At 38.8% G+C, this 21,409-nt stretch overlaps 1 long non-coding RNA gene across 1 annotated transcript in view; it reads left to right on the top strand.

Annotated features, from left to right (window-relative positions):
- LOC122562974 overlaps nucleotides 1-15,096 on the top strand; it is an 84,642-nt gene extending 69,546 nt beyond the window's left edge. The window contains exons 3-4 of the long non-coding RNA XR_006315452.1: nucleotides 11,311-11,456; nucleotides 14,772-15,096. This is a non-coding gene — a long non-coding RNA (uncharacterized LOC122562974). The remainder of the gene's footprint in view (nucleotides 1-11,310; nucleotides 11,457-14,771) is intronic.
- Nucleotides 15,097-21,409: the final 6,313 nt, after the last annotated feature.

The raw sequence follows: 21,409 nt of genomic DNA, 5'->3' as shown, positions 1-21,409 counted from the left end.
TGCCACTGAGAGACATCCTTAACCCTTGCAGCAGGGACGCAACATACCATTCTACGGTCTCGATTGCAGCCAACAGATAAGTCTATCTATTCCTCTTACAACTGAGTCCCCTATCACTGCCACCCTTTTTCCTGCCATCCTTTACAGCAGAGCCAGCCACGTTACCATGGACTTGTCTGCTGCCACCTTTCCCGTTGAGCCATCTCCCCCAACAGCATTCCTGATAACCCTGCACTGCCTTCCAACTCTTCCTCTGTCTGATGGTCACCCATTCCCTATTTTCGTCAGTAAGTTTTATCTGAGGCATGACCAACTTACTGAACATGCAAACCAGAATTCCTTCAGCCTCACGGATGCTCGAAACTGAATCCAGCCACAGCACCAGAGTCATCAATCAGTCAAACAGGAGTTGCAGCAAGACACACTTCCTGGACGTGAAAGAACAGAGGCATCTGAAGGGTCCCTGAATTCCCACATCGCACAGGGGAGTCTGGGATCACCTGCCATGACTTAACTCTTGAGCTAACTTAACAACAACAGCAGCAAAGACAAGAGAAAAGAAGAGAAAAGAAAAACCGTTTACTCATCACTCACTTACCTGCTGGCTGTGAAGCCATGGTTCAATTTCCTTGTCCTTCTCCTTTACCCTCATGCCTTCAGTAGCTGCAATAGTTCGCTCCTCCTCTGACTGCTGCTCCTCCCAGCTTGTCCATGCACTTATACCTGAGCCTCGAGCTCCTGGCTCCACTCCTCCTCTGACTCCTCCCCCACTTCCCTGAACTCATACACTTAGCTGAACACTCTGTGCAGCTAGCAATCCCCTGCTAGTACAACTTTAGACTTGGCTTTTATACCCTTGGCCTGTCCTGCTTCTCTCAACTTCCCCAGTGCAGTCGCTTCTCACTAGCGCCCACTGTTGGATAAGCAGACAACTGAGTTGGCGTAAGAAAATTGCATCCTGATTTTAATTCATGTTTGCATCATGATTAGACTCCCTACAGTGTAGAAACAGGCCCTTCAGCCCAACCAGTCCACACCCATACCCATTTCCCTCTGACTAATGCACCTAACACTCTGAGCAATTTACCATGGCCAATTCACCTGAATTGCACATCTTTGGACTGTGGGAGGAAACTGGAACACCCGGAGGAAAGCCACACAAACACAGGGAGAATGTGCAAACTCCACACAGACAGAGCCCAAGGCTGGAATCAAACCTGGGTCCCTGGTGCTGTGAGGCAGCAGTGCTAACCACTGAGCCACTGTGCCACCCCATGATAGCACATATTTGAGATGAAATGCTGTCTGTCGAGTAGCCAGCTTGGTGAGACAATGGGGCCAGATCTGGGAATCCACAAAAGAATCCTATTGTAACAACTTCCTTACAGAAGCTGTAGAAAGTACAAAAACAGATTTATAAGCAAGAGCTGAATGACTGATTCTCCACCTGTGTGTTTCAATCAGTATCTTGGAAGGCAATGTTGGTATAATTAAGGAAAGATCCATTCACCAATAACACAAAACCAACAACAAACATTGTCCCTGCTGAAGATATGGTTCAACAATTAAATAACTATGTTCTCAGATTAAAAATTAAGCATCTGAAAGGCTTTAAACTTCATAAATGGCTCTCCTGCCTGGACCAGGTACTCACCTTAATAAACGCATTATGTATATTTTTGATTGGTTGGATGCCAGGTTGTTTTTATTCAGGTTAGCAAATAATGAAATTCCTTTTTCTTGCACTCAAGAAAATATTTTGATTTGCTTCTTAATTTTGATTTTGTTAACTGTCTTTTTAGTTGAAATATGATAACATGATAAGAAAAGCTAAAATTGCTAAGACCAACTGAGAAGGATTTAAAAAGAGGGGAGTGGAATTATCCCGCTCCACCTGGTCATAACAGTCTTCTGAGTTCAAAGGAGGTCAGTCTCAAATTCACCTGTCTGTTCATGTAACAAGGATCCATCATCCCCAAAATCATTCTCATAAGTCTCTTCTGTACTCTCTTCAAAGCCTACACATCCTTCCTAAAGTAACGTACCCAAATTTGGATACAGCATACCAGCTGAGACTGAATTAACATTTTATGAAGGTTGAACTATACATCCTGGGTTTTGTGTTTGATATATCTAAAACCCACAATTCCATACAATTCATCAACTGCTTTTGTAAATGTGTCCTGCCAGTTTCAAAGACGTATGCACAAACAGCCCCAGGTCCCTCTCTTCTTGCATCCTATTTAAAATTGTTAAACTTAGCAGATATTGCCACTGACTCATTCATCTCTCAAAATCTATCACTCCACTTTACTGCATTGAATTTCACTTGCCATATATTCACCCATTCTACTAATCTGTCTCTGTCCTGTTGAAATTTATTGTTATATTCTTCATTGTTTGCTTCATTTCCAAGTCTTATACCGATTACCCTCAAGTTCACATCATTGTTTTCTGTCAAAAGAATTAATGTTAATTCTTGAGGATTTCAGTATGCACATCTTTCCAGTCTGAGAAGGTCATTCGTGACTACCCTCTGGTTTTTATATCTTAGTTAATTTTGTATCAAAGCTGCAAGTGATCCTTTTATCTCATGGGCTTCAATTTCATCAGCAGGTCTAGTGTGTCGTATTTTATTCCACATCAACTCCATTGTCCTGAACTATTCTCTCTGTTACCTCAAAGCAATCTCAGTCAAGTTAGTTATCTAGGGTTTTCGCTGAACATATCTGCGCTTGTTCTCCCTTCTTAGGGCATTCTTTCCAGACAGATGTTAATCTTCTATCTCACTATTGTTCCTAGATCTTACCCTACCATCAAGGTTAAAAAACCTTTTATTCTCTTGGGCTTGAGGGCACATTTTATAAGATTTGTGTACAATGATTGGGTTTGGAGGGATATGGGCCAAATACATGCTATTTCCGAAAATTTATTTTCGGAACATGGACTGATTGGACCGAAGGGTCTGTTTCTATATTATAAGACTCTATGACTATGATTAACATTAATTCTCAAGTGGAAGATGAAGAAATAGATGAGGAAAAATCTTGTCCTGTTTCACAGAATCACTTCCCTGCCTTTTGGCTAAGATCAAGCGTAGTATCAGAATCACAGAATTGTTATGGCCCAGGTGGAGACCATTCAGCCCATCATGTCTATACCAGATCTTCAAAAGATCACCATTATCTAATGATAACCTTCTGCTTTTTCCCTGTAGTCTTGCATAGTATTTCAATTGAAGCTGCCTCTATCATATTTCCAGGCTGTGTATCCCATATCCTTGTGTGAAAACAAATTCTCACATTACCTCTGCTTCTTTTGTACATTTTTTTTAAGTCGATGCCCTCTCATTCTTATTCCTTTTATGTACAGCTTGTCCCTATCTACTCCATTCAGCTGCTCATGATTTTGAAAACCTCTATCAAATCCCCTCACAGCTTTCTTCTCTCCAAGAGAACATTACCAACTTTTTCAATTTATCCTCAGAACAGAAGTTTTTCATTCCTTGAACTACTCTTGAGAATCTTTCAGAATCAGATATTATCCTTGCTTTGGTGCTGTTTGAATAAACTTGATATAATAAGTAAAATTACCAGCTGGTTGAAGCTGAGAGTAGTAAAGAATTTTCACGAAATTCGCAGTAGCAGCGAGGTGAAATGAGTTGAAGTCTCAAATGCAAAGTTCAAATTGTACTTTCCCTAGCAGACAATTTTAACACTCATTCAGGTCTGTCTAAAGGGGCAGGTTTTCTGATCATAGCCATACGCTTGGATAGATAAATCTGACCAGGAAATGACATGCTGCTGCTCATAGTCCCCTGTCGAATACATCAGTTACAATGAAATAAATCTGGGTTCTGGCAAACTTCAAACAACTGTACTTCCAGCAAAGTAAGATAAAGTCCTTCTAGAAAACTTTGCTAAAGGTTTAAGTAGAGTTTTAATGGGCCCTCAAATCATGAAAACATTTGACATTCTAATATTTGAATTTGTAGAAAGAAATAATAAAAAGAAAAGCAGCAAAGTGATAAATAACGAAAGGGGCCAGTCAGAGTTGGATCTTGTCTCCAGTGGTAAGCTGTTGGTTTACCTTTCAGAGACCTAATTTAAAACCGCCCTTAGTAAGATTTAGTGCTTGTAAACCAGACAGCTAGATAGAATACTACAGCATGAACTAGTAATTCATCTCAGCGTGATGAAGCAACAGTGGACTAACAAGAGTATTATCTCACATCATGAAAGCAAGTCACTTGATAGTGAAAAATGTAATCATGTTGCAGTGCGTGTGTCCAAGTCCCTGGGCTGGTCTATTCTACAAACCTGACTGAAAAATAAAATATGTGGGCCAAGTGCCTGGCAACATGAATGAAGTGTGAAAGAAAGTGTTGTCCATGTGCCTGAAAGAGTTATTTCTAAGGAGTGATATAGCTTACCCAGTATGATGATGCTGTATGGACCTTTTGGCAGGACAGTTTAGCATCTCAGAGGAGAGGGAGCTAATATCTGGTCCTCTGTTGAACCCCACCTGGAGTACACTGGGGGAGGTCTGGGCACCACGCCTTATGAATGATATATTGGCATAGAAAGGATTACAAGATCAGTTTACAAAAATGATACCTGAACTTCAGGACTTAAATTATAAGGAGTGGTTATTCAAATTAGGCCGTTCTTTCCAGAATTTAGAAAGTTAAGGGGTAATCTTGTTGAAGTCTTCAAGATATTAACAGGAAAAAAAAATAGAGCAGGTAAAGATAAAGCATTTCTGATGTTTGGGAATTCTAGAACGAGCGGGTATATTATAAAAGTTAGATCCAGAGAGATAGCAGAGTTAGGAAGAGCTTCAACACACAAAGGATGGTAGCGTTTTGGAACTTTCTTCCTCAAATGACAGTTGATGCCAGATCAGTTGTTAATTAAAAATCTGAGACAGTTTTTTTTTAAGCAATATTATGAAGGGATATGAACCGGAGGCAGATATATAGAGTTAGACCATGAATCAGCCATGATCTCATTGAAGGGCAGAACAAGCTTGAGAGCTGAGTAGCTTATTCCTGTTCCAATGGGTAAATATCTATCATGTTAATGTAAACTGTAACTAGTTTATAATATTCACAAGTTGAAACTTTATTGCTGGAACAGCACAGCAGGTCAGGAAGCATCCAGGGAACAGGAGATTCGACGTTTCGGGCACAGGCCCTTCTTCAGGAATCCCCGAAACGTCGAATCTCCTGTTCCCTGGATGCTGCCTGACCTGCTGTGCTGTTCCAGCAATAAAGTTTCAACTTTGATCTCCAGCATCTGCAGACCTCACTTTCTCCTATAATATTCACAAAACTATTTAATATTAACTATGAGAGACTCTACTAGTTACACTAACACATTAGACCCAAACAGACCTGATAGTTTCCTACACCTAAAGAGGATGGTGTCAGCAATGTTTATCATAAGCAGCTGCTCATACAATGTAGTGAACTGGCACACCCATACTTGGGAAATATTTCTACTCCGTGTAGTATAACCTAAACAAGATAAAGTTTTGAGAAAATGAGTGTGTTGTTGTAAATATAGCATCACAGGGTAAGAAGTTGGTGAGACAAGGGAGAGTGTGTAGAAGACAAATCAGGGTGTAAATTGACTGTTCGTATTTCAGTGGATGAAAATCTAACCGAAGTTTGGGAAGGAAATCTGCCACTCTGACCAGCTTTGTCTCGCATGTGACTCCAGACCCACAGCAAAGTGGTGCCTCTGCGGTATCCTCAGAAATGGCACAGCAAGCCACTCAGCTCAAGGGATATTGGGGATGGGCAAGAATTGAGATCCAGGAGTCAGCTTTCCTTTCTTTATTGTCTCATGGGCTGTGGGCAGCACTGAAATAAGCAGTATTTATTGCCCTCCCCTGAAGGACATTGAATTGATAGCCCAATATGTTTAGGCACTGCATGGCAAAATAAGATGCAACCTTTGAACAAATATACACTTCCTAGAGCAAAGCTGCTGAGCACACTCTTCCTAATGGGATTTGTGTGTACCTCATGAAACATCAGAAACAGGCAGGACAGCACCATGACAACAGTGGTGACTATGCAACATTGTTTTGAAGCACTGAACTAAACAGAATTACACATTATCAATTGCCTAGTATGTTCAGGTATAGTGATCATTTGAGCTAGCAACTGAGTTGGTCATTATAACAAGATTACACCAAATTGCAATTTAATATGTCTCCGTGAATAGTTAAATGTAGAAACCTTGAACCAATGGTTAGAATCTAGGTCCTTCAAAATCTTCCAATAGGGTTGTTTGTTACAGTAATCACACAGTATTGTCAAAGAAACTGAATATAACCATAAATTATATTACAACATGTATGAACATTAAATATATTTTGCAGGCATGGATGATTAATTTTTATGTTGCTTTGTAAATGAAATTGAGATGTGATGAACTACAAAAGATGTTCCAAAGATGTAGGTTGGATAAAGTATCATTATTTAAAATACAATTATTTCAAGCAGTGAAAACTATAATTTGTGTTTTGCTACATTAATTTTATAGCACCGAGCAGCTTAAAATTGTTTCACATATATAACGATGTGTGTATATAATATATATTTGAAATTTGCTTTATTTGCAGACAGGAATTCAGAAAAAAAACTGAAGCTAGGCTACAGTTTGGTTTTTTTCCTGATGATTGGGTCTCGTGTTGATAGCTGAATGGATCAAGTCTCCTTATGGCAAAAAGCTGCACCTTTAAATGTCTCATGTACTGGTTAATGATTTAACAATAAAACTGTTGCAAAAAATTCAGCAGGTCTGTCAGGATCTGTGGAGAGAGAGCAGAGTTAACGTTTCAGGTCCAGTGACTCTTCTTCAGAACTTAATTTTGTTTCTGATTTTCAGCATCCACAGTTGTTTGTTTTATTGTGTTTAGTGTTAAACTCTAAACACTCATAAGATCCAACCAATGTTCACAAGTTAAACTTTTAAGTGAAAAAAATCTTCACAGATTCATATCTGGAAGAAGTATGATAAAATAGTGAACCATAACATTTTTTAAAAAGAATTGAAGGTAGAACCAATACACAAGATTCAGGCAGATTTATCTTTGAGAAATATTTCCTAAACTCAGAGATAACCACAGGACCTATGAATGAAATGGTTAATAACACATCTTTTTTAGACCACAGAGATACAGAGTGTGTGGATGAAAAAAAGCAGTCTGGTTTTTTCCATTACTTTCTGTCCAGGTCTCTTGTCAGACTCGAGCTGAACAATCAGAATTCTGCTTTATAACTTAGGATGCTTTTCATGATAGCATCAAAAGAAATTGACTGAATTTCACAAATCTGACGTCTTGTCAGTTAACGTGTTGAAATTGTTACTTCCTCCTTGCATATCTGCAAATAACTCAGCATTCAGAGATTAGAATAGTCAATATCACTGTCAAACCACAGACAGTATGTAACAGGTGTTAACGGTCAGAGGTGACAATAATTCTCTCTTTAAGTTATAACAATCGTATCACTTTAACAGTCAAAACTTTAAATAAACTATTTATAGAAGGTTTTACTTATGAGACAACAAACCACATTTGAAACATATTGCTCCCCTCCCTTGTCTGATAGAGAGGATAGAACCTTGATTAAACATCTTATCTGATCCCATAATGCTGCAGTTCTTCAGTTTCTCTATATTGAGAGTCAGACTTGATATTGCTGATGAAGTCCTGGAGTGGGAATTGAACTTGCAACCTTATAACTCCAGAGGCAAGCATACATGTAGTCCCCAGGTTGCAGACAGATTTGATTCTTGAACCTGTTCCCAGGTTAACTTGTTAAGTTGGAGCGCAATGCAGGATATAATAAACATATTCATACACATGAGGAAATATTTGGATGTTGGATCTTTAAAATTACACTCCTGTATGTGATTGTGTTTGTAAATACAAGCGTTTATAAGGTAGATGTTTGTAAGTAGGAGATCCTTTGTACTCCCTACTAATTGACAGAAAAAGAAAAAGTAAAGCACTAACTCCGATTTAATATCCACCTGCCTAGAAAGGTCTGGAAAGTTTAAATAAAAGTAATTACTTTTATTAATATGTACGTACAACTGTAAAATTGTCAATCCTGCAGGGATAATTTTTCTGTTGAGACCGTCAGGTGAGGAACAATTTTGAGTTAAGTCAAGGCTTACAAAACAGTATTTATCAAGTCTCACCAGGTGCTTTTATTGCTAATTAGTGTGGAACCAGTTCACCTTTTCTGTGTTCTTTCTAAACTTTAGCCCATTCTGCAACAGCATTACCTTTAACAGCACTTGGAAGGAGCACTAAATGTAGCTAGTCACAGCCTCAGGTTGGGAGACTGCAATATCCACAACCAAGAGTAACTCAGTAACACCATTCCTAGCCAAGGTAGCCATGTCATGAAAGACATATCTGTCACACAATATCAGAAGCAGTCAGCGAGAGAAACAATAAGAGGGAAGAACATACTTAACATTGATCTTACCAGTTTATGCATTGCAGAATGATATGCCTGTGTCAGCGTTGGTCAGAGTGACCACTATGCTGCTCTTATGATATTCAAATCTCATCTTCACTTATGATACCCTTCACTGTGTTCTGTGACACTACCACTGTGCTCAATGAGATAGACTCAGAACAGATCTAGCACGTCACAATTGGATATCTGTGAGGCATGGTGGGACCTCAGCTGTAACAAAATTGTATCCAGCTATAATCGATAAAACCACACCCCAGCGTAGGAGAGAATGGCAGGAGAACTAAGAAGCACACTTTGAAAATGAGATGCCAGCATGGTGAAGTACCAACAGAGGAACAGTTGAAGTGCATGTGAAACAGTTGAAGCAGTATACTATACACAGAAATAAGTGATCCCACAATCAACCACGTGGAGCAAAGTTCCATATCCTGTCACTTCCAGTCAGGAATGGGGGTGGACCAGTAATGAAGTGGAGAAGTAAGCTCCTCAACTGGAGTCCAGCTCATTCATATGAAAGATGCAGCTGAAATAGTTACTGTAGAGTAAATGGTTAGTTATATCTTTATTTCAGGAATAGCTCCTGAGCATATGACATAATGATATTGAATCACATGGAACTGGAGTCTCAGTCAGAAGGCATCTTAAATGGTAAATGGTTATTCTTAATAAAGCTTGCTGGTGCCCATTTTGATGAGTGTAGATCTCATTTTTATTGCATGGTAGCAGTGGTGACCAGATCCACAGAAGCAAGTAGAAAGGTAAACCCATTGAAGCCTAGAGATATTACAGTGTTACAGGTGAGAAGGAAGACCAGCTCAACAACTTGAGTGTAGAAGTGAGGCAAAACCTGGAGAAAAACTCAGCAGCTAAATGAAGCATTGAACAACAGATTTCAAGGCTTACATCGGCATCAAACCATGAAGCAGGGAAGCCCATGTAAAAGCTGAAGAGGTGCAGATGAAAGTCCAAACCAGGAAATGCTGCAGGCAACAAGAAAACAATAATAAATGGCTATGGTGAATGAAATAATACTTCAAGTTGGAGAGCTTACAGGTAGAAGAGTGCATTCAGAAATTCACACAAACAGCACACACACAAAGAAACAGACTATAATACCATTTAGGAATTACCACAGCCAGTTTAGTAGAGGGTCGAGAGTGTCAAGGCAGAGACCATGTCAGAGCTGCAATAACAGCCCAGAAAATTAAATATTAAAGTATATTTAATATTAAATATTAAAAGTGAAAGCAGACAGCTGGTGTCCTAGCAGTAGAGAACATGGATGGGCAGAATTAATTCTTTCTCAGGAATATAGCAGGCCCACTGCAATACTTTGGCTCCCCTATTTGCACAAGCCCACAAAACAAATTCTGGTACTGGTGTTATAACCCGTGTTGTCAAATGGCTTTTCATGACAATTTTCTCACTGATACTCACTTTGAGCTTTAGCAGGACTACTCAACTCCAGGTCTCATTACACTTTTGGGTCAAACAAGGTTTGGAGCTACCTATCGAATGCAACATCGAGGGCCAAAGGGCCTGTACTGCGCTGTATTCTTCTATGTTCTATCCACCTCAAAGGGAACACTGGCTGAAAACCCACATATGAGCAATTACAAGCCCTGGAGACTGAAAGAGAAACGTTCCTCTCTACAGAGAATCTGCAATCCAATTTCATCCGTATAGTCACCTCTCCAAACAATGATATTTAAATCAGATCACTGTGAATGCTGGAAATCTGAAATAAAAGCAGAATGTGCTGAAGAAACTCAGCAGGTCTGTGAAGAGAAAAATAGAGTTAATGTTTCAAGTCCAATAATAGCCTTCTTTGCAACAGGAATTACATTTTCATAATTAAATGGCAATTTTTTAAAAGAGTAATCCTTCAAAAGGTTTTATTATGCTATTATTCTACAATAACTACTGAACATGTGCATTAGAATAATGATGTGAGCTCACAGGGAACTGGAGGCTGTGTCTATAAGATTCCAGAAGATGCCTTGCCTTACCATTCTCTGTATATTGTTAGCTTTAACAAAGCTTGATCATGGTCACTCTAATGAATCTGGACCTCATCTTATTACATTTTCAGCCATCTTCAATCAGAAGTGTACTATGGACAAAGCAGGCCTGACTCCTCCTGAAGTCTCCAGCATTTCACATGCCAGTCTTCAACTAATTCAATTCAATCTGAGTGATATTGTAAGAAAATACTAAGATTATTGCAGAGGTGCAGTGGAAGCAAACTGATAATTCTTGCTTTCTCAAAAATGAGCTTGCAATATTGTTTGTCTTTCTCTCTGATGATTTTTCTCAAATGACTTTTGCTGCAGATAATGACTTGCGACTTGGGTGCCGTCAGCAAAACTGAGATATAATTGAGTTTTAATAGAAATTAAAGCCCAATGCATTAACTATCCAGTGATTATGACCCTGAGCACTGGAAATCTGATGATAGGGAAAACATTATAATATTTTGCATTAGGTTCAGTTCAATGTGGAACAATCTATGACTGCTTAGATTCCCTAAAAATCTATAAGGGGACTCAGAATTGCCACAAAGGATAAAGAATGCTAAAAACCCTTATTTCAGTTGGAGAAAGATCACCAAAGAGAGAAGGCCCACTATGGAAGAGTTGGGCTCAGTCACTTCAAATTAATTGACCTCAAATCCATCTCAACTGATTACCCAGGGTAACTATTTTTTTCCAAAATTGTTTTGCAGCTGTTGAATGTGTACATTTTTGCTAATAAAAGCTGTGGATATATCGCAAAATTGTCAGTTACAATTCTCAAACTTTTAGATTTTACAATATGAAGAAATGGCGGAAGTCACTAGAAACCACAAAGACCATGAGCCCGGACAACATACCATGCAGCACAACTAAAGACCAGTGCCCCACAATCAACTGCTCCGCAAACAAAGCTCCTCCAGGCCAACTTCAATCTGGTGTGTGTTTGTCAATAAAGTTGTTGAAGAACATCTTGCTTGTAACAATCAGGAAAATGTAATCCAGCCAGTTACCAGTCCATCAGATCATTCTTAATCATCACCAAAGTGATGGAAGGTGTTATAACCCGTGTTGTCAAATGGCCTTTTCATGACAATTTTCTCACTGATGCTCACTCTGAGCTTTACCAGGACTACTCAAATCCAGGTTGCATGACATTTTTGGTCAAACAAGGACAAAAGAGCTGAACACTAGAGGTGAGATGAGAGTAACTGCCCTTGACATCAAGACAACATTTGATTGAATGTGGCATTAATAAGCAAAGATTGAAGTCAATCAGACTCAGGGAGAGAGAGCCCTTCACTAACATTGTCCTAGCTAGCACAAAGGAAGATAGTTATAATTGTTGGAGACCAATCATTCTCAATCACAGGATATTGCTGCTGCAGGAGTTCCTTAGGGTTATGTTCTAGCTCCAGACATATTCATTGTGTCATTTAGAACCTCCCTCCAAAGGAAGGTCAGAACTGGAGATTTTCACTGATAATTACATAGAATTCAGTACCATTCATGACTCTTCAGATGTAGAAACCATTTTAGGCTGATATGCAGCAAGGGCTGGACAACATGCAGATCTTTACTGAAAATTGGCAAGTAATATTTGCATAAATGCCAAGAAATGACCATCTCCAACACGAGCGAATCTCACCATTTCCACTTGACACTTAATATATTACTCTCACAAAGCTTCCAACCTCAAGGCTACCATTGAAGAAAAACAACTGCCATATTAATACTGAGGCTCCATGATCAGGTCACAAGTTGTGAGTTTTTCCATGAATAACCCAAATCCTGAATCCCTAAAGCCTTTCCACCACATACAAGCAAAAGTGAGGAGTGTGATGAAATACTTTCAATAGCACTCAAAAAGGCAATACCAGTCAAAACAAATCAGCCTTCTTGATCAGCGCCCCATCTACTAGGGAGGCACTGTGGACAGAGGATGCACCTCAACAACTTTCCAGGACTCCTTTACTCACATTTTCTAAGCCTGTGACCTCTATCACCTCAAAGAATAAGGAGAGCAGAAGCACAGGAATTTCACCACCTGTGTGTTCTCTTCCAAGCTAGACATCATTCTGACTTGGACTTTTATCATTCACTGTCACTGGATCAAAGAAGAGCATTTAGAAATACATAGTATTTCAGTATGACTTTGTGGAAAGGCAATTATGCCTGACAAATTTACTAGAATTCTTTGAACAGACAGGAAACAAAGTAGATAAAGTGGAAGCAGTGGATTTGATGGATTTAGATTTCCAGAAGGCATTTGATAAGGTAGCACATTAGGCTAATTGCCATGATAAGGGCCCATGGTGTTAGAGGGAATATATCAGCACAGATAGAGGAATGGCTAACTTAGAGAAGGCAGGGCACTGAACTGGATGATCAGCCATGATCATATTGAATGGCAGAGCACTGCTTGAACAAACAGCTGTGTAAACAACATCTACAATGTGTCAGTAACCTGATTTTATAAAAGTGCAGAAAACGCTTCCATAGTCTTTAGTTAACACAACTGTCCTTTTCTCATTTCTGTCCACAGTCAAAAATATGGAAAATTAAAATGATATGATTGTTACATTTAAGAGTCATAGATATCTACAGTATAGAAGAAGGCTCTTCAGTCTATCACATCCATGCTTGTCAAAAGCAATCACCAAACTATTCTAATCCAATTTTCCAGCTCTTGACTCTACATGTCTTGGCATTGCAAGTGCATGTCTGAATACATCTTAAATATCACAACTTGTTACAACTGAAGCCGTACTCAGAGTACTACATACAATTTTGGTGCTTTCATTTATGAAAAGATAAACTGGCACCAGAGAAAATTAAAAAAAGATTCACTGGACTGATACACTGGGGTGAAGAGGTTGACCTATCAAACATGGCTCAACAGTTAGGCTTTTATTGATTCAAGTTTAGAAAAATGAGGGAATTATATTTTTCAAAGATACAAGATTGTAAGGAGTCAAAAAATGTGGTCCTGGGAGAGCACAGCAGGTCAGGCAGCATCCAAGAAATAGGAGAGTCGACGTTTCGGGCAAAAGCCCTTCATCCGGCTTATGCCCAAAACATCGATTCTCTTGCTCCCTGGATGCTGCCTGACCTGCTGTGCTTTTACATCACCACATTCTTGACTCTGATCTCCAGCATCTGCAGTCCTCACTTTATTCAAGATTCTAAGGGGGCTTATCAGGTGTTGGGAATTTGCTTCACTTGTGGAGAAATCTCATACTACTGAATCAGGGGATATTCATTAAAAACTGGAGTGTGAAGTGATTTCTTCTTCCAAAGGGTTGTGAATGTCTTGAATTCTCTACCCCAGAGAGTTGTGGAGATTAGATGGGTAAAAAAGTACTTAGAGAGGAGATAGATTTTTGAGAGTTATGAAGAGCTGGCATGAAAGAAGAGTTGAAACCTGGAAATTTCAGCCTTGATTTTATTGAATGACAGGATTGAATGACTTATTCCTAATCATATTTCTTATGTTCTTATGTACACCATCCCTCTGCTACCCCAGATCCTTCTCCATAAGTATCAGAAATTCACAGTGAAAGTAGGCAATCAGGTGAGAGAGACAATATTAGCAGTCTTTAATGGTCCCATTGCCTAAGAAAGATTCAATTACTTCAGGAGCTAAAGGGAGAAAGATAAGTTTGGATACTAATGATGCAGAAAAGTTAGTGATAATAAGCCCTGAGGGTAATTCTATGAAGTTGGCTGCTTTACTGTTCTTACTGTGCCCTGCCAGAAAATGCCTGAAACAATATGCAATGTAAAAATGACTGTTTATTGTCTGTACACAAGAGGATACATTTGATGGGCACAAGTTTGTTTCTTTGTAAATGATTTATGCTGCATAAAATTGACGAATCGAAAGAATTACAGCATCAATTTGTACATGAATTTGATAATGAATGAATCATTGCCTTAAACATAATTTTATTGTCATTTCCATTCTAATTACACAATTATTGCACAAATCTCTTGTGCTTCATTTTGGGTTTGAAGAGAACCAGCTGCTTCATAAAGAAATCTTGGTTAATTTAGACCAGAATGGTCAGAATGGTGCAATTCATCATTTTTTTTTCCATCAATTAACACGTTTCTTTCATTTTCAACTCTCTCTCTCTCTGAATTGTAGCTGAATCTTCTTGTTTATAGTGAGGGGAGCTTTCTATTGAATAGTGTAACCAAATGTGACAGTCATATCTTGCCTGACAATAAACCCCACCTTCCGTCCCCAGGCACTCCCAGATGACCTCTGTCTCCACCTTCCAACTCCCTGTGTGAACTGATATAGTTCAAGAAAACACAATTGCAGCAGGAGAGAGTGTGGGCGGAATCATTTTCAGCAGCGGGAGGTGATAAATGAAATGCAAGCTGGCCATTTCGAAGCAACTGAAAATTGCTTCTGTATTGCAACCTATTCTTGAGCTCCTGGGGAGAAAATTAATCTAACAGTGTTATAAGGAGGAGGCAGAATCAAGTCAAGAATGAGAAAGGAAGAGAAAGAAAACTGTGATGCTGTTTCTTGCAAGAAGAGGTTTTGTTCCTATATCCTGGTACAAATCAGGAACAAAGCAGTTGGCAATTATTGTTGAAAATAAAAGGAAATTCTATTAAAGAAGGCGATTGATGTTTTAAAAATAAATATAGTTTTGTTATTTAAATAATTGTAAGTATTCAAAGATGTAAAATAGATTTTTGAGTATGCAATTCTTTTAAAATAAAGAATTTGAGACAATATCAAAGGGTTAATTGTGCCTAGCTTAATGCAAAATGTGAAAAGTGTTTGCGCCTATGGATACAAGTATTTTCTTCTCCTAACTTCTACTTTACTGCTTTGAGTTTCTGAATCCAAGTAATTGTTGTAATTTGTGGTCCCAGACATTGAGTATTCTGTTTATTTCTTTGTCCTCAACTGGATATTATGCCTCCAATCAGATCGCTTCCTTTCTAAATCTCAACCAATTTATGTTCCTTATCAAAGTTTTGCCCAGAATCCCTATAGGCATGAGTTCAATTCATAATCAGTTTGGCGGAACTTTATCAAATAACATGCAGGATTTGCAGGTCAAACAGGGTGCCAATGTTTAATGTTATTTTGTTCAGCTTTAAATAGGTGGCCAGAGAGGAGAATGGAGTTCCCAGCAAGACTTTGGAACTTCTAGCAACAGTCGGGAATTATAAACTTCAGGCTTTGCAATGGTCATATTGTGAAGCAGAATAAACTTAAGAATTATGCAATGTTCCAATGTGCATTCTTATAATCCAGTTTTATTGTTTAAAGACAATCAAACAATGCCCCAAGATCTCAAGTTTTTTTTTAGCAAAAGCATAAATGTTAATGTATATAAAGGTAAAGTTACCTTAGTCTTACCAGATCATAGGGCTGCTCACTATTTAAGAAAGACAACTGGTGGTAATTTAACCTGAGGGTCACCACACCTCAGGTGGGAAGGGAGGTCAAGAAGGAGGGTTCCTGATGGAAACCTCAGCCAATGTGGAATTGAACTCACACTGTTGTCATCAAACAACATTACAAACCAGCCATCCAGCCAAATGAGCTAACTGAGAGCAAGTTAAACAAAGCAAATTTGTCTAAATTAACAACAAAGCTTATACCAACATATAGTAGGTCTTCAGTTTTATCTTTTTTCCCCAAGAATTATGTACACACAGTGATATCTTAAAATTATTTACTTCTATAGTGAACAACGATAAATATTTATCAGTTTTCAAGAACTATTTTTAATTCTACTCAATCCCAGCTATTCTCAGACATAAGACTTTCATTTACTACCTCTTCACTATGGATGCCTCAATCATTTGTTTTTTTTGCTCTGGTTATTGTTCCAACAACTTAATTTGCTTGTTGATGCCCACAGTAGACTTTTCCACTAGTTTCAAGCAGGCAATCCTCTGGCCCCTCTGTTCCCTCACAATATTCAAAAGATGAAAGCTCACCCACATTCAACATGCTGAACAATGAAGATAGCTTTTATTCTGCTTATGGCACATATCTCGTTCAATTTCAATTGTTTTGGCTATTTTCACTCAGCAAACTGCAGACTGCACTCCTGATCTAGTCTGCAACTATCTCAGCAAACACCCAAATAACCTGAAACCAGAGACCCACTGTCTTCTGCTGAATTAGAACATAGAACATAGAAAAAATACAGCGCAGTACAGGCCCTTTGGCCCTCGATGTTGCGCCGATCCAAGCTCACCTAACCTACACTAGCCCACTATCCTCCATATGCCTATCCAATGCCCGTTTAAATGCCCATAAAGAGGGAGAGTCCACCACTGCTACTGGCAGTGCATTCCATGAACTCACAACTCACTGAGTAAAGAATCTACCCCTAACATCTGTCCGAGACCTACCACCCCTTAATTTAAAGCTATGCCCCCTCGTAATAGCTGACTCCATCCTGACAATCTAACATGCTGTCAAACAAATATTCCAGCTAATTATTTCACAGTTACAATTTCTTCTATAATCTGTAGACATTAATGGAATTTACAATCTTCCAGAATTTGCTGAATACCGTTAAACAAATTTAATTTTAACTTTCAGAATGAACACGTGGAGATGTTAGCCTCATGGTATTATTGCTAGACTTTTTCCTGAGACCCAGGTAATGTAGTAGGGACCTGGGTTTGATTCCTGCAACAGCAGATAGTGGAATCTGAATTCAATAAAACTCTGGAATTAAGAGTCTAATGATGACCACAAATCTGTTGTCAATTGTTGCAAATACCCACCTGGTTCACTAATCTTCTTTGTGGAAGAGCATCCTTATTTGGTCTGGCCTACATGTGACTACACAATGTGGTTGACTCTCAATTGCCCCCTGGGCAATTAGGAATGGGCAATAAATGCTGGCCTACCCAGCAGCACTCTATCTCATGAATGAATTTTTAAAAAAATCTCTCCAGACAGCCCTTGTTTCAATTACAGAGGAACCTTGATTATCCGAAGGACACAGGCTGGCAGAATTTTGCTTGGTTACTCGAATTCCAAATAATCGAATGCCGGATAATATAGTTTAGCTGAACATCAAGATTTTCCAATCTTGCTGGATAATTCGATATTCGGATAATCGAATGCCGGATAATCGATGTTCCTCAGATGTCATGTCTCCACCAAATGATTCACAGCGAGGTCATGCACTGTTTAAATTTCTCCATGTCCTGTTTTATGACATTACGTTTATATCTGATTGCCTCTTAAGTTAATATCATAAACCATTTAAATATAACAGAATCCAACCTAGCTTTAATAGCATTTATCATTTTCTACAGTTAAAGTTACGGTTCCTAAAGTACGTGCACCAGATAGTGTGTTTACCATAATATGCCATTACTGCAGTAATTTGAAAAATCAATTTATTCCCTTGAATTAATTCCTTCGAAGAAGTATTAATTTTAATAGAATTAATTTCCTTTGGTCAGTGTGTGTCTACGAGTTATGTATATAGGAAGTAAAAAAAATCTTCATGATCCACATAATGTCATGATCATAGATCATAGCCTTGGATTACCTATGGAGGTACTGAACTTTTAATTCTAACATGTATTAACAGGATCACGACGGCCAATAAATTTAGTGATGATCATGTCAGGGACACTTCAAATGGAATGACCAGAAAAGAAGAACTATGAAAGGCTGACCACCTAAACCCCTCTCAGAAGGCTGTCATCTCTTGCAGACATGTTTGTGTTTAACCCTTCCAAGGATACACCAAAATCCAGCTTAAAAAGTGATCTTCAACTCCTTGGTGTTGTTAACCACACCTTTCTATAGTCTAGCAAGCTGGATCATGCTCCTTGCAATTTTTAGATGTCAGAATGATATTTACACAGCTACTGCATGGTTTATTTAATATTTTATGTTGTTACAGTAGAGAATCAGACAGCCAAATCAAATCAGCCTCCTTACTTCTGAATTTGCAACACAGCAGAATCAAAATCTTCAAAGGCTGAAATATGGCAAGTAATAATCAGACCACACAGGTGCCAGGCAATGGCCATTTCCAACAACAGACAATAAACCATCACCCCTTGACATTCAACGGTGTTACCATCACTGAATCACCCACGATCAATATCCTGCCGGGTTACTATTAACTAGAAAATCAGCGAGACTCACTATTTAAATAAAGTGGCTGTAAGGGCAGTGCAGAGGCTAGGAATAGTGCAGCGAGTAACTCACCTCCTGGCTCCCCAAAGCCTGTTCATCATCTGCAAAGTACAAGTCAGAAGTGTAATGGAATACACCCTACCTGCCTGGAGGAGTAACACTTGAAATTGTCCAGAAATAAATGGCCTGCTTAATTGGCATCACAGACACAAACATCTACTGCACCCACCACTGATACTCAGTAGTAGCACTGTGTACTACCTACACGATGCATTGCAGAAATTCACCAAAACGTCTTAATCAGCACCTTCCAAACTCATGACCTCTTCCAACTAAAAGGACATGGGCAGCAGATACATGGGAAAGGCACCACGACCTGCAAGCCCCCCTCCAAACCACTCACCTTGTTGACTTGGAAAAATATTGCTGTCCTTCATGGCTGCTGGGTCAAAATTCTGGATTCCTCTCCCTAAAGACGTTGTGGATCGACCTATAACAAGTGGACTGCGGTGGTTCAAGAAGGCAGCTCGAAATTTACTAGGAGTGGGCAATAAATGCTGGTCAGCCAAGGATGTTTACATCCCATAGATGAACAAAAAAAATGTTTGTCTTACAATATCAAACTTGGCTTCATAAAATTCCTGTGCAGTGCTCAGAACATGTTGTTCAGCTTTATGAAAATATCTTATAATTATGTCTTGAATATCCTTTTTCCTTCCTATTGTGAGATGCCAAATGTTTCACTTTATGAGGTCTTAATCTCTCAAACATCAGCGTTCACAACTCGAAATTTACTAGGAGTGGGCAATAAATGCTGGTCAGCCAAGGATGTTTACATCCCATAGATGAACAAAAAAAATGTTTGTCTTACAATATCAAACTTGGCTTCATAAAATTCCTGTGCAGTGCTCAGAATATGTTGTTCAGCTTTATGAAAATATCTTATAATTATGTCTTGAATATCCTTTTTCTTTCCTATTGTGTGATGCCAAATGTTTCACTTTATGAGGTCTTAATCTCTCAAACATCAGCGTTCACAAGTCATAACCTGGTCCTCCTTTTGTGCCCATTCGTCAGATTGACTACTCCTCCCAGTATTAATTCCAGCAGTCCTCATTGTACTCCTCTAAACCTATTTCATGTGTGCTGTCCTCATTTCCTCGCTCCATCATGCATCCTATTCTATTATGCACCATGTCTTCTATCCCCCTCATAGGACCACACCTGCAATTCTATTTCCTTTCCCATAGTTTACATCCTGAGCTAGTGTTCTGTGATTAGTAATGAGTTACTGTCAATAAGTAAATAAGGTAGTCTACATCATCTTGGGAAGCTATGTGACATCACATGACTGCCAAACCATTAGGAGATGGTGTTTTCTAAGACCCTCAGGTACAGTCTTTTCTCATCAGGGAGTTGATTCACTCAGTTGGCTGGATGTCTGGTTGCTGTGCAGTGGTGCCAAGATTGTAATGCAATTCCTGTATCCCTGAGGGTACAATGAAGGATTCTCCATCTCAACCTTTCCCTTTGCCTGAGATGTCGTGACCTTCAGGTTCAACCACCGATTGTCTCTTACGGCAACTTCACCGTCACCAAACCTAAAGAAAAGGTCATGCTTTCTGACATCAAAGGACTCATGCAATCTTTCCCAGAGCCTCTACAGGACTAAAGTAACATCAAATAGCCAACTTCTATGTTCCCACTGTGAAACTGCAAGAAGCAGAGCTGAAGCCAAAGGCTTTTTTGGTAGTGAGACTAAAAATGCCAGTAAGTAGCATTAAGAGTCCAGGAAGACCATCAAGTAGTGGATGACACAAGCTGAAAAATGCTTATGAGATTTTGAAGTGTTCAGTGGAACTGCAGCAGATGCAAAATGAAACTTTGCAAAATGGCTGGAGGTAACCACAAAACCACAGCTGTGTATCTATTGAAAGTAAAAAGCTTAAACTATGTTATTAAATGTTTACTAAAGGCAATTAAATCTGTACCTGGAGACCCCTGACAGAAAGGGCAAGGATTCTTAATAGCTAGCGCTGGGGAGGGTCTTCATCTGATTACACAACTCCATATGGTAGTCTGACAGGGAGCTGTGAGAGGTCATCAATCAGAAAAAACCTATCACAATATTCCATATGGGCATGACAGAGAATCATGACAACCAAATTTGAAAAATTAACATATAAATACTGTAGCAAATGACTGTGTAGAAATGAAGTGCCCTACCCAGGTACAAAATTTAATCTGTTCTGGATTCAGAGCCATAAGAATCAAAATAAGAGAAACCACTAAGAAACAATGCTAGTCAAGGACATTCAACATTGGTTTGGAAAGGGGAGATCATGCTTGTTCAGTTCAATAATATTTGTGTGTAAATGGAAAACAGTGGGCATTATTTGATTAAGTGCCAAATTAAGAACACAGACCACAGCATGAAAAATGAAAGTGGCACAAATTAGAATTTGTAATCCTCCACATCAATAAACTTGGGCATAGGGTTAAAAGTCTACTGTCAAAATTAGCTGATGAAAGCAAACTAAGAATGTATGTCTTTGTAGACTGAACAGATGTGAGGCAAATGTCGTTTGAAATAAATGAGCATTAAGAGCATTTTAGGTAAAACAAAAAAATTGAAATATTTCCTATCATGTAACATACTCAATGTAAAGGAGGGTTAAAGTATGTTGGGAGTGCAGTTATACAGATATTCAAAAGCATTGTGATTTTATGGAAACG

The sequence above is a fragment of the Chiloscyllium plagiosum genome, chromosome 26 (assembly GCF_004010195.1).
Source record: "Chiloscyllium plagiosum isolate BGI_BamShark_2017 chromosome 26, ASM401019v2, whole genome shotgun sequence".
Taxonomy (NCBI): Eukaryota; Metazoa; Chordata; class Chondrichthyes; order Orectolobiformes; family Hemiscylliidae; genus Chiloscyllium; species Chiloscyllium plagiosum.
Note: the sequence above shows the minus strand (reverse complement) of the source record. Positions and strands in the feature narration are given on the sequence as shown.